Source organism: Psittacula echo (assembly GCF_963264785.1).
Source record: "Psittacula echo genome assembly, chromosome: 1".
Lineage (NCBI taxonomy): Eukaryota > Metazoa > Chordata > Aves > Psittaciformes > Psittacidae > Psittacula > Psittacula echo.
Genome location: NC_137735.1, coordinates 42112054 through 42124697, shown reverse-complemented (window position 1 = coordinate 42124697; position 12644 = coordinate 42112054). Strand labels below are relative to the sequence as shown.

The 12644-nt window shown below is 38.2% G+C and overlaps 1 protein-coding gene across 2 annotated transcripts in view; it reads left to right on the top strand.

The window, feature by feature from the left end:
- PALLD (palladin, cytoskeletal associated protein) overlaps window positions 1-12644 on the top strand; it is a gene marked incomplete at its 5' end in the record, with an annotated part of 189881 nt that overhangs the window by 1426 nt on the left and 175811 nt on the right. The window lies entirely within an intron of this gene.

Genomic DNA, 12644 nt, shown 5'->3' with positions numbered 1-12644 from the left:
ACTATACAAATGGGATTTCAAGTCTATACTATGAGATAACCTAAATTTTTCTAAATCTAGCCAAATATCCTCTTGTGTAAGACATTTCTAGAAGACATTAAGATCCCATATCAAAATTTCTTTTGAATCTTTACAGAGAAATTTATTTGTGTTTGCTTTTGTTCAATGACAAAACATGAAAGTAACTGCTTTTGTTTAGGTGTTTCGGCGTTTTTATTATTAATAATTCATAATTCGTTCCACTGTTTTCCTTTCCTTCTAAAACAAGTAGATATTAAGGTCATCCAGCACTGCACAGTGTTTTGCCACTTCACAGGTCTGAGACAGTGCTGATACACTTGCTTATCACACACAGAGGGAGATTGTACCTTTGGCTTATATAGTTCCTCACAACCTATTTTGGTTTAAAGTCGACTAAGCATATTTGATATTCTCAAAGGAAAATTTTGTCCAAAAAGTCCTATTTGGACAGGAGGGAATTTGTAGTTCCACTCTAAGAACTTCCTATAAGTTTAGTTACGTCTGAAGACAACATAATTCTTTTAAAGTTCACATTTCCTTAAAGAAACATATAAATCACTTTCCTGTAACATTTGTTGTGCTTTAGATTTCTTCTTATCTTCTGCTATGAAGTCAACAAGATTGAAAAAGTACAGCTTTGAAAAGTCAGGTTATGGCTATATATGCTTATATATGCTTTCTTTCCAAAGTGAAAAATTACATTGTAGGAAGTAGCTCCAGAGACTCTTGTTGGTGGCTGTTGAAGACAGCAATATTGCCTTTATCCTTATCTGAGTGTCCAGTGAAATGTATCCCAGACAAGCTGAATATTGAGAAACTGAAATTTTTGTGGGGTCAAATGATCCCATTTATAGAGACATCAAGCGTGTTCAGTTGTTTTTATATATAAAGTAGAAAAAGTTGTACCTTAACAGACTGCGTACATTGGTTATGTACTCAAGCTTAGATTGTCCTACAATGGAAGCCAGCTGATCTTCCAAACTAGGACAAGCTGTAAATCTAAGTATGCTAAACAGAGGACTTATCTTATGAGCATTGCCAGCAGGCCAGGAAGCTTACTCCAAAAATAGAATTGTAATGCTTAAATTTGTAATGCCCATCAAGCAATATGACAGCCAACTCATGTCCTTAATAGTAGTTTGGTTGGGGGGTTGTTTATTTGTTTTGGTTTTTTGTTCTTGTTTTTGTTTGGTTTAATATCTGCTTGGAAAAAAGGACAAAAATCACAGTCATGGGTGCAAAGGACTTCCAGTTCTTCTTCAGACTTCCATGAAACAGGAAAGGGGAATTGTAGAAGTCACAGAGTTATGACAGCCAGGGAATCCTCCTTCTTGTGTTTCCTCTCTTAGATTCTTCTTTCTCCCTCAATAAGATATTGCAGGCTGCCTGATGTGGACGCTAGGGCAAGACAAGCTGTTAACTTCTAGTAATTCCTTTGTTGTTGTTGGGTTAGGTAATATGACAACTAACATACTGGTACTGGTACTTTTGAGTTGTAAAATAGAGTAAAGCTGACAGATGACCCTCGGAGGAAAAAAAACTAGAACCAACCTGCTAATCAATACTAAAGACCTTGTCACTTAATTTTTCCCATCTGTAGGTTAGATATTTAACCTGACCAAGTCACCCCAGACTCCATCTGCAGTCACTAGACAAAAAGCACATGCCCCATCTCTGTGCCAAGAGATGGCACAGGAAGAAAGAGTTGCTCTGCAATTCATATCTACAGCTAATGCAACTACAAGAGAAAAAACCCTAAACTTGCTTGGCTTTCTTACAGGTGAGAATTCAGCATGATACCTATTACCTCAAAGGAACTTAGTTTTTCCACTGTTTGAATTTTCAAAACACTTCCATAGCTTGAACCTCAAACTTAGTAAGAAAGTTTCTTGCTAAGAAAGTGGGAGAGGAAGTTTTTTTTCCAGCATACTACTTACCAAGTCATTAATAAGCCCATTTAGGTACTGAGAGTCAGTCTGAGACAATACCCTTTTACTACAACGAAGCACTGTTTCTGCTGGCTTTAATGTTTTTAACCACTGTGGTTGATCCTGACTGGACACCAGATGCCACCAAAGCTTCTCTGTCACTCCCCCTCAACTGAACAGTGAAAGGCTTGTGGGTTGAGATAAGGACAGGGAGATCAGTTAGTAATTGCCGTCACAGACAAAACAGACTAAACTTAGGGAAATTAGTTTAATTCATTACCAATTAAATCAGAGTAGGGTAATGAGAAATAAAAGCCAAATCTTAAAAACACCTTCCCCACACTCCTCCCTTCTTCCCAGGCTTAACTTTACTTCGAATTCTCAACCCGCTCCCCGTGCAGTGGTACAAGGGGATGGGGAATGTGGGTTGTGGACAGTTCACATTGTCTCTGTCACTCATTCCTCCTCAAGGGAAGAACTCATGCTCTTGCCCTGCTCCTGGGTTCCTCCCACAGAAGACAGTCCTACATGAACTTCTTCAACATGGGTCCTTCCCATGGGCTACATGAACTGCTCCAGCATGGGTCCCTTCCATGGGGTGCAGTCCTGCAAGAACAGAGAGTTCCTGCATGGGTCCGCCATGGGGTCACTGTCCTGTCAGGACCCTGCTCCAGCACGGGCTTCCCGCAGGGTTACACCGTCCTTTGGGACACATCCCCCTACTCTGGCCTAGGATCCTCCAGGGGCTGCAGGTGGATATCTATTCCACCGTGGACCTCCTTGATCTGCAGAGGGACAGCCTGTCTCACCATAGTCTTCACCACAGGCTGCAGGTGAACTGCTGTGCTGATGCCTGAAGCACCTCCTCCTTCTCCCCCTCCTTCTCCATGGACCTTGGTGTCAGCAGATGTTTCTCTCACATATTCTCACTCCTCCTTCCCGCTGCAATTGCTCATGCCCAGTAACTTTTCCCCCTTCTTAAAATCTGTTATCCCAGAGGCACTACCACCATTGTTGATGGGCTCAGCCCTGCCCAGAGGCTGGTTCATCTTGGATCCAGCTGGCATTGGCTCTACTGGACATGAGGGAAGCTTCTAAGCTTCACAGAAGCCGCTCCTGTAGCCTGTCCAAAACCTTACTACACAACCCAATACAACCACCATCAGGCTTTTATGCTTCTAACATATATTTCAGACCTCCTGAGTTACAAAAGGTATTTTGGGGAGTAAAAATGATTTCATGTACTTTTATGGTCCACCCTTGAATTGGTTTTAGTTAGTAATTATTAATAATACTCTATCTGGCAGCAGCACAGACATTTGTAAATATACTTAAAATTAGTTACTGGTAAAAATCACTTTTCTAACGTTTCCACTAAAAATAGATTTCCCCTTTAGTCTCCATTTCATTATGGATATTAAAGAGAGGAAAAATATGGGACGGTTGTAGCTCAAAAACTACTCATTTTGTCAATGCAGTTCTGCGCCGTGACCTTTCTGTAATGACGCTGACTTGTCTGAAGAGGTCACTCGCACACAGCACGGGCAGGGTTCTCGCAGGCTGTATATCTTCTGGGCGCGGAGCTGCGCAAGGGGGAAGCATAGAGCTCTTCACCTATTGTGTTGTTGCGGGGCCCATAGAGCGAAGGCAGTTAAGTGACTGGGATACCCGTATAAGGACACGGCAAATACTCTGCTGCTGTTTGAGTAAGACGCCAAAGTCCTAAGTCGAATGCTGGGGAAAAAAGGGATTCCTTCCTTTTAAAGTTAGGAAAGCATGCAGAAAAATTGGTAGTGGATTAGTGGATTCTAAATTATAATAACATTCCTAGGAACTTTGAAACAGTTAGATATTATCACCTGTGAATATCATTACTCCTCTTTCTGCAGCTGAAAGGGATTTTTATGGTTATATCCTGAGTATCCTGTAAATAGCCAATATGCTGCAGTAGGAAAGACAAGCCTATTTAAAACTGCTGAGTGTTTCAGAGCTAGTGAAGAATGCTTGCTGTTTGTTCCACTTTCAGGAACATTTCTGTAAATTTGAGTTTGTATGGATAGGGGAAAAAAAAAAAAAAAAGCAAAACACCAATGATACAATACCATTGACCATTCTCTCGTATTTTGGTAATAAAAAGAATCTAGTTTTGTAAAGCACTATACTTAGACAACTGCTTCATTAGACTCAATTTCTGATTTGTAATATCTTTGGAAAAATCAATGGAGATTAGCATATGAACTGAAAATATTTAAATACCTAAAAATACTGTTTTTGAAGAAAGTGGCCAGAAGAAAAAAGATGTAAAATATATTAAATATTTTGTGAAAACTGCTGAATAGGTATGTCATCCTTGTCGGTGACATGGACAATGGGACTGAGTATGCCCTCAGCAAGTTTGCTGATGACACCAAGCTGTGTGGTTCGGTTGATACGCTGGAGGGAAGGGATGCCATCCAGAGGGACCTTGACACGCTTGTGAGGTGGGCTGATGCCAACCTTATGAAGTTTAACCATGCCAAGTGCAAGGTCCTATACCTGGGTCGGAGCAATCCCAGGCACAGCTACAGGTTGGGCAGAGAAGAGATTCAGAGGAGCCCTGTGAAGAAGAACTTGGGGGTGTTGGTCAAAGACAAACTTAATGAGCTGGCGGTGTGTGCTCGCAGCCCAGAAAGCCAACCATATCCTGGGCTGCATCAAAAGGAGCGTGACCAGCAGGTCAAAGGAGATAATCCTGCCCCTCTCCTCTGCTCTCGTGAGACCTCACTTGGAGTATTGTGTGCAGTTCTGGTGTCCTCAACATAAAAAGGACATGGAACTGTTGGAACAAGTCCAGAGGAGGGCCACGAGGATGATCAGGGGACTGGAGCACCTCCCGTACGAGGATAGGCTGAGAAAGTTGGGGCTGTTCAGCCTGAAGAAGAGAAGGCTGCATGGAGACCTCATAGCAGCCTTCCAGTATCTGAAGGGGGCCTACAAGGATGCTGGGGATGGACTATTCATCAGGGACTGTGATGATAAGACAACGGGTAACAGTTTCAAAATTAAAGAGGGAAAGTTCAGATTAGATATAAGGAAGCAGTTCTTTACTGTAAGGGTGGTGAGACACTGGAATGGCTTGCCCAAGGAAGCTGTGAATCATAGAATCATAGAATAGTTAGGGTTGGAAAGGACCTTAAGATCATCTAGTTCCAACCCCCCTGCCATGGGCAAGGACACCTCACACTAACCCATGCCACCCAAGGCCTCATCCAACCTGGCCTTGAACACCGCCAAGGATGGAGCATTCACAACCTCCCTGGGCAACCCATTCCAGTGCCTCACAACCCTCTCACTAAAGAATTTCTTCCTTATATCCAATCTAAACTTCCCCTGTTTAAGTTTGAACCCATTACCCCTTGTCCTATCACTACAGTCCCTGATGAAGAGTCCCTCCCCAGCATCCTTGTAGGCCCCCTTCAGATACTGGAAGGCTGCTATGAGGTCTCCACGCAGCCTTCTCTTCTCCAGGCTGAACAGCCCCAACTTTCTCAGCCTATCTTCATATAGGAGATGCTCCAGTCCCCTGATCATCCTCGTGGCCCTCCTCTGGACTTTTTCCAACAGTTCCATGTCCTTTTTATATTGAGGACACCAGAATTGCACACAATACTCTCCATCCCTGGCGGTGTTCAAGGCTGGGTTGGACAGAGCCTTGGGTAACATGTTTTAGTGTGTGTTGTCCCTGTCCATGGCAGGGGGATTGGAACTAGATGATCTTAAGGTCCTTTCTAACCCTAACTATTCAGTGATTCTATGAAATGGGTATTAATGTTGCTGCCAAAAGACGGGCTATAGAACAAGTGGACCAGTTACCTAGTCTGTGAGGAGTAAGAGAAGCCACTTGGCATATGCAAAGCTTGCTGAACAGGAGATGCAGAGAGGGGCATGAGCCAGGATTACCACAGTCTCTACATTCACACACAGCAATAAACTCTGTGTTTATTGCACTCAGCAATAAATTCAGGCTTCAGTTATTCTGATTTTTCCCAGAAAAGCCAGTTCCAATAACATAGCCTCTGCAAATAATGTTTTTGGAACTCTGTATGATAAGTGTGATAAAAGTAGAGAATGATTGTGATTTTTCATTTTTTGTCTCAGCTGGGAATAAAATAACCAGAAGCTGTAGTTCTTAAAGTCATGATGAAATAACAATAGTTTAGTGGTGACAAGAAAAGCACTGGATAGACTGTTATTTTTCCCAGCACTCAAGAAGTTATCCAGCCTAGTAATGAGCACAGCTGATATTTAGGCAGCATCAAGCACTGGTGTCCATGAGTTCATCCAAGAGATCTACTTGGAGAAACTACTTGGATATTTCTGACCTCTTAGCTTGGTCTTGTTTTTGCATTCATCACATTTTATTATGGATCCCAATAATCTTTATAACTGGCTTTTTTCCCTTTTCATTGCTTTTTTGGAGCTAAACTTTTCAAAGTCCTCAACCTATCCAAAGTCAGGCTAGAAGCCAGCCTTAACCTGTTGCCCTTCTTGTAAGGCTAAGGCTAACAAGGTTGCAGAATCTTATTATAAACAAAGAAATCATCAAATGTAGGGTAAGGACTACATGTTTATTTGAAGGGTGTGTGACAAGGAAGGCCTCTTAAGTTCCTTGGATGTTCATAGCTGCATCATATAGAAAATAAAACTTGGTATTCTGGTTTGAATGACAAAACTTGAGTAAAGTAACTTTGTTCTGCAGGAGGAAAATAACTAAACTATGACAGAAGAACTTATAACTACAATTTTAGGATTGAATCCCAAAAGAAAACAGTTACATTTCAAGAATCACTACATTTCCTCAAAATTCAATGCCTAACTTACTAGTTCTACTAGCAAAAAATCACATACACAATAAGGAAGGTTTAGTCACTGGTCAGACTAAACAACCCAGATGCCAACTTAAGACTTAGCAAAGTATTGGGTAGTTTGAGAAGTTCTAGGATATCTGTTGTCTAAAGAAAGTCTGAAGGATATAAAATATAAGCGGGAACAGAAATTTTCTATATTATTCTCAAAACCATTGTCTTGATCAGTAGCTCTCCTCAAAGTGCATCAGCAGTGCAGTACTTAAAATACTCAAGTTAACACTGAACTTTAGCAAATCCCAGCTATGAGTGACCTAGAGCTCTTTAGCATTTGCCTCACTATTCGAATATTTCATTACTTCTGAGGTCTGCCCTGAGCTGTCAGCTGTAATTATTTTCTGAGATCTGCCCTGAGCTGTAAGCTGTGATTAAAGTATTCACACATATTCACCCAGATTCTGTAGCACAACAGGTATTGAAGTGTTTTCTGCAAAGTAGTCTCTTTCTTCTGCAGCAAATTGACCAAAAAAAAAAACCAGAACGACAAAGCACTTTCCACATACTACAGAGTAAGAACAGGGCTTCTTTGCCTTAAGGAATTTGTTTGCTCTCATTATAACCCTTTTCTTCTCCTAAGTGTTGTTTATCTGAATTTCACTGCAACAAGTACCCAAAATCACCACCTAGAAACATTACTTACATGTAATACAGAACTGTTCTTAGAAAATATAGAAACAAATGCTAAGTACAATGCTTGAATTTATAATAAAACCCCAACTACCTTGACTTCTACAACTTCACAAAATTCACCCAGTTTTATAGCCTTTAAAAGCATTAAAGCCCAAAAACATGTAATAAATTATGCTTCCACCATAGTCTTCCTATCAAGCACAACTGCAAAGAGCATTGGCTGTCAGATTAAGTAATACTTAACATAAATCTACACAGCTGAGTGGAAATCCAGGTGTATAAAACAATAGTGACTGAACTAACTAGGCAGTAGTTAGTAGGTTCTTAAGTTTTGGGAATATAAAAGGCTTCACAGATGTAGTTTTTGCCTTTTTACTAAGTGCTTGATTTCAGATGAGAAACCTGTGGTTTAGAGGTAGCATTTAGTTTTGTTTCTTCAGGTTTCTCATTGTGTAAATTTAATTATAATGAAACACTAGTGCCTTGGTGGGAAGTATGGGTGTTCTACTAGTTCTATAATGGCAAGGCTTTAATGCCACTTACTTTTTATCAAGTATGAGTAGCTATTTATGTATGTATGCTAATGGAACATATTTGACAAACCTGGGTGTTCTTAGTGCAAAACAATCTGGTTTTTTTTAGGTGTGTTCCTCATTTTTTTGTATTGGCTTTTTAATAAGTTGTCTTCAGAACTGTTACTTCTCCATTTGTAAAATCTTAACTATTTAGGTTATAGTTTAGAACCAGGTGGTTCATGTCCCGCGTTTTCAACGTTTTCATGAGTTTAAATGCATACTTAGGTATTAAAAATGGAAACTTTAGTGGAAGTATTTTATGATTAACTTGTTTAAAATATTTGCCATACCAAGATGGAAAAAAAGCCCAAGAACTAAACTTGCTTCTGAACAATGGGATGCCTACTGTGTCCTGACAAACAGACTTTATTAGACTATATAAGCATTACAGTGACTGCAGAAGCCCTTTATAAAAGATTAAAAGGATTAGTATGTGCCCTGTGTGGCAGAAGAGGGCTATTGTGACTTGAAAATCATTGACAGCTACATCTGTTATACAGTAAATGTAAGATATTTTATTGAGGTGTAATGTGACTTTTACGTCTCCTATGACTGTGTTTTTAAAATGAAGCTTACTACTTTCTGAGAGAGGATAGAAAAAGGCAACAATACTGTTGAAGAAACTGAAGTATTACTTTGTTCCAGAGGTAGTATTGACTATACAAATGGTTTATTTATGGTTTTTTTTTTTCAATTTTTCTTATTGAAAATTGTCATTTTAACTTGTCAGACTTCATAACTAATACTGTAACTATAGACAAGTGCCTCTCCTCTTCCCCCCCCCCCTTTTTTTTCTCTTAACACATCCATCTACTTATGTGTTTCTTCAGGTGTTTTAGCAATCTTACAGCTTTATCAGAGTCCTGGTTGCTTTAGTGTCGCTAATAGCTTTTATTCAGGTATTGATAGATTTAGGATGAAGTGACATTTTTCATTTTAACTCCAATAAACTCATATGCAAAGTATGTTAACAACCTGTAAGCACAGCAATTCTATCACATTAACTGTGGTCTGGTAGTCTACTGGATTTTCTATTTATTGTGTATATTAGCAGTGGTTTTATTTTAGTTTATTACCAAATGTAGTATTTTACAGTAAGAATTGATCTAAACCACTTCCCTAATTTGTACAATAGTTTCTATTCCATTATTTCAGAGTATTTTTTGTTTATTATTGTATATTTGTTTATTAATGTTTAGAACAATATGACAAGGAATAGTGGTTCTTTTTTATTACACAACATTTTGTAAACAAGAAGTGTTTCCAGAATTTTCTATTTATTTCCTAATGGAGATAGTTTATGGAATTAGTTTTTTAAATTGCTTCCCAATATAAATTATTTTTTATATTCTCCCCAAATTCTGACTGGTTTTCTTTATGAAACTATTTTGCCTGATAAGCATACTTTTATGCAGGAGTCTACAATAGTCTTCTAGTTATCATTTCGGAGTAGAATCCTGCTAATCTGTCTTCTTACTAGTCTTATGCAAAGAGAGAGTAATTGTTAAGAATGGAGGAAGATTCATGTACCTAAGGAGTTCCTTGGGTCAAAAATGTAATCCTTTGTGTGTGGAGCATTGCAGATCATCTGAAAGTACAAAACAGCATATATAATATTGCTGAGTGTAAATAGAAAACTGTTAGCCATTTTAATCTGGTAGTACATTCATTTCAGAAACCTGCTCAGCAATAATGTGTTGTCATTTAATGTTTTATTTGCATTTAAAGTAAGCTATAATATCTGTTAACATCCCCATTATTCTTGTCACAAGAATATTTTTCTTACTTCTCCTTATATCAACAGTATCTGCTTTACTTTTGCTTTTTTTTTCTTTTCATTTACAAGTCAATGTAATAGCTATTGCACTCTTAACCTTGTTACTCTTCCCTTCTCTTCCTTTCTTCCCTTTTCTTCTCCCCTTGCTACTCTTCTTCCCTTCTCATTTGTTTCCCTTTATACTCTTGGTTTACTGGACCATGCTATGCCATTCTTGTGTCTCTTTTTTTTGTTGTTTTCACTAATTTCAGGTATGGCTTGTCCATCTTCAGGCACTGTGTTAGGCGAGCCTAACACGTGATGTAATGGTCCATGGTGTCTCCTCCCTGGAAAGTCCCACTTGACAAATCCCCAGAAAAGAGATTTTTTTTTTTTTAGAGACTTTTCTAGATATAGCTGGCCACTTCTTCCAATGTAGGCTGGCCCGCTACTGTTACGTTTATTTTTTCCCTGTATTAATAAACTAGTTGAGATTCATTATGGTGTTGTATTGAGTAACTTGCGGCCTGCAGGTTTTAGGTAGATGAGATACATCTCAAATATTTTCTTTTCCATTCTTCATTCACTTTGTGGCAGTGAAAGTTCACATGTCAGGATTTTCTGCATCTGGAACAAAACATACAGTGAAATTAAGGCCTATTTAGATCACGTACTAATCTGCCTTCAAAAACAGTGTAGCATATCTGAGAAATGCTAGTGAGTGCATCAATTTTCTCACCTCCTAAGTAGTGGTCTTTTTACCTTAGAACCACAGCAATGTTCAAGAATGGATTCTTTAATATTTGTCATCCCACTAAAGAACAGCGTTTAGGATGCTCTTGTAGTATATGATAACCAAATGTTCTATTTGGATGTGTTTTGGTTTTGTCTTGCTGTATTGTTTAAAAGCGTACAGCATGGTATTTAAAACGGGTATCTGGAGAGTCAGGCTCTTTCCTAGGTGAAATGATCTTTACAAGGTCCAGATAGTGGTAACAGGATAATTTATGAAAGTCTTATGAAATAAACAGATTGCGAGAGAACTTAGGCTAAGAAATCCATTGATGTTACAAAATGAATATTCAAAGATCTAAAATAAAGGATGTGTGGTTGGGGTGAGGGTGCCGGGGGGGAACACAGTCTGTTTGCTTGTTTGTTTTCTGTAAAAGCCCCAAGGAAGATCCTGGACACTGGGGTTATTCTTAACATTTGGTTTATTTCTAGTCCCTGTAGAATAGTTTTGACTACATCATGTATGCGTTTCCACATCTTTGTTATACAGGCTCTGGGCATTACCAGACTTTTTCTTCAGAGCTGTAATTTTAGTATTTTTTCATGAATGCTGAAATATCTTTTGTAGCTTTTGTTTTAGAAAATTGCATATTTTGTTTGGTTTTCCTTCCTGAAAATAGGAAGAATAAATGCAACCTGTTTGGTGCATAAAGATGGGCAATATAGGAGGCAATTGTAAAAACAATGGGAGAGTTGCTTTTCAAATTGGAATAAGGAAGAGAATTCCAGCTCAGTTACTTTATTTTTCTCTATCTGTGAATGCCAGTGTCTCTGGTGTATTTCTGATTACATTACCCAAAGTTTAAAGCATCTCAGTTCACTTCTTTATTTTTTTGTTCTTCTTTGTCTGCCTTTTAGTAAAAGAATACAGATCTGAAGTTCTTTGCTAGTGCTCCACGAATAAATAACGTATTTACTAGTATTTATAAAAAGACTCAAAGACTAAATGAAAATGTTATCAAAATACAATTTAAACTGATTCCATGCTTGATGGCTAATGTGAAAAGCTTCAAAGTAAATTAATAAAAATTACTCTGCAAAACTAAGAAAAATGGTGCTGCTGTCTGCAAAACGAAAGATATAAAGAACTTTTGCCTTGTATTTACATAGGAATTGAATGAGACTTGGATGAACTCTAAAATAACAAGGCACCAAATATCTTCAGAAAGCTCTTTCATTGTACTAGCTTTGTTCATGTTCAACGTTTTTAGTTTAAAAGCTTAATTGAAGTAGTTTTAAAATACAGATTTCCCACAAATGTGGTACTGAAACCGGGCCAGAGGCAGTTTTCCAAGAGGCTACTTTTATTTCATGTTTCAACATTTATTTATATAAATCTTATATATTGTCTCTGGGCCTTTCCAGTATAAGCATCAACAGCCAAGAAATCTGACAATGAGGAAATACCTTAGCAATCTGCTTGTCATGAACTAATTGAAAGTACCAATCTCTGAAAATTAAAACTAAATCTAGAGGCTAAGTAGAACAGAGGTGGGCATGAACCCATGTGTGTTGGGAGTGGACTATTTTATTCATATTGAGATACGAAGAGAAATAGATTAGTGAGGTTTTCCATAGAGAGAAGAGAGAAGTGTTTGGAGTCAGTAATTCTGGCATCATTACTTATCAGTGTTCAACAGGTATGCAGTGCTATTCCAAATCCTATTTAAAATATTATGCTTAATATTCTTTGACATGTTTGCTCATTTGCCTAAAGGCAATACCACATCTTGGATTGTTTAAGTCTCTTAAGGGTAATTATAGAAGTTTAATAACTATTATTTAAACAGGACATACCTTTGTAAAGTACAATATGTGGCTTTATAAATATAAATTAAGTAAATACAATTACCACTTTGAAATGATGTTTGAAAACTTCTTTCCTAGTAAAAAAACTTTGTTATGTTTGAACTACACTCTGTAAATGCATTCTTGACAATGTGAAAGCTCACTTTAGAGGCTGGATGATGGAATTCAACAAAAAAGAATTCTCTGCAAACATTCATAGCTGATGACTGAAAATGTTAGACTTAGGGCA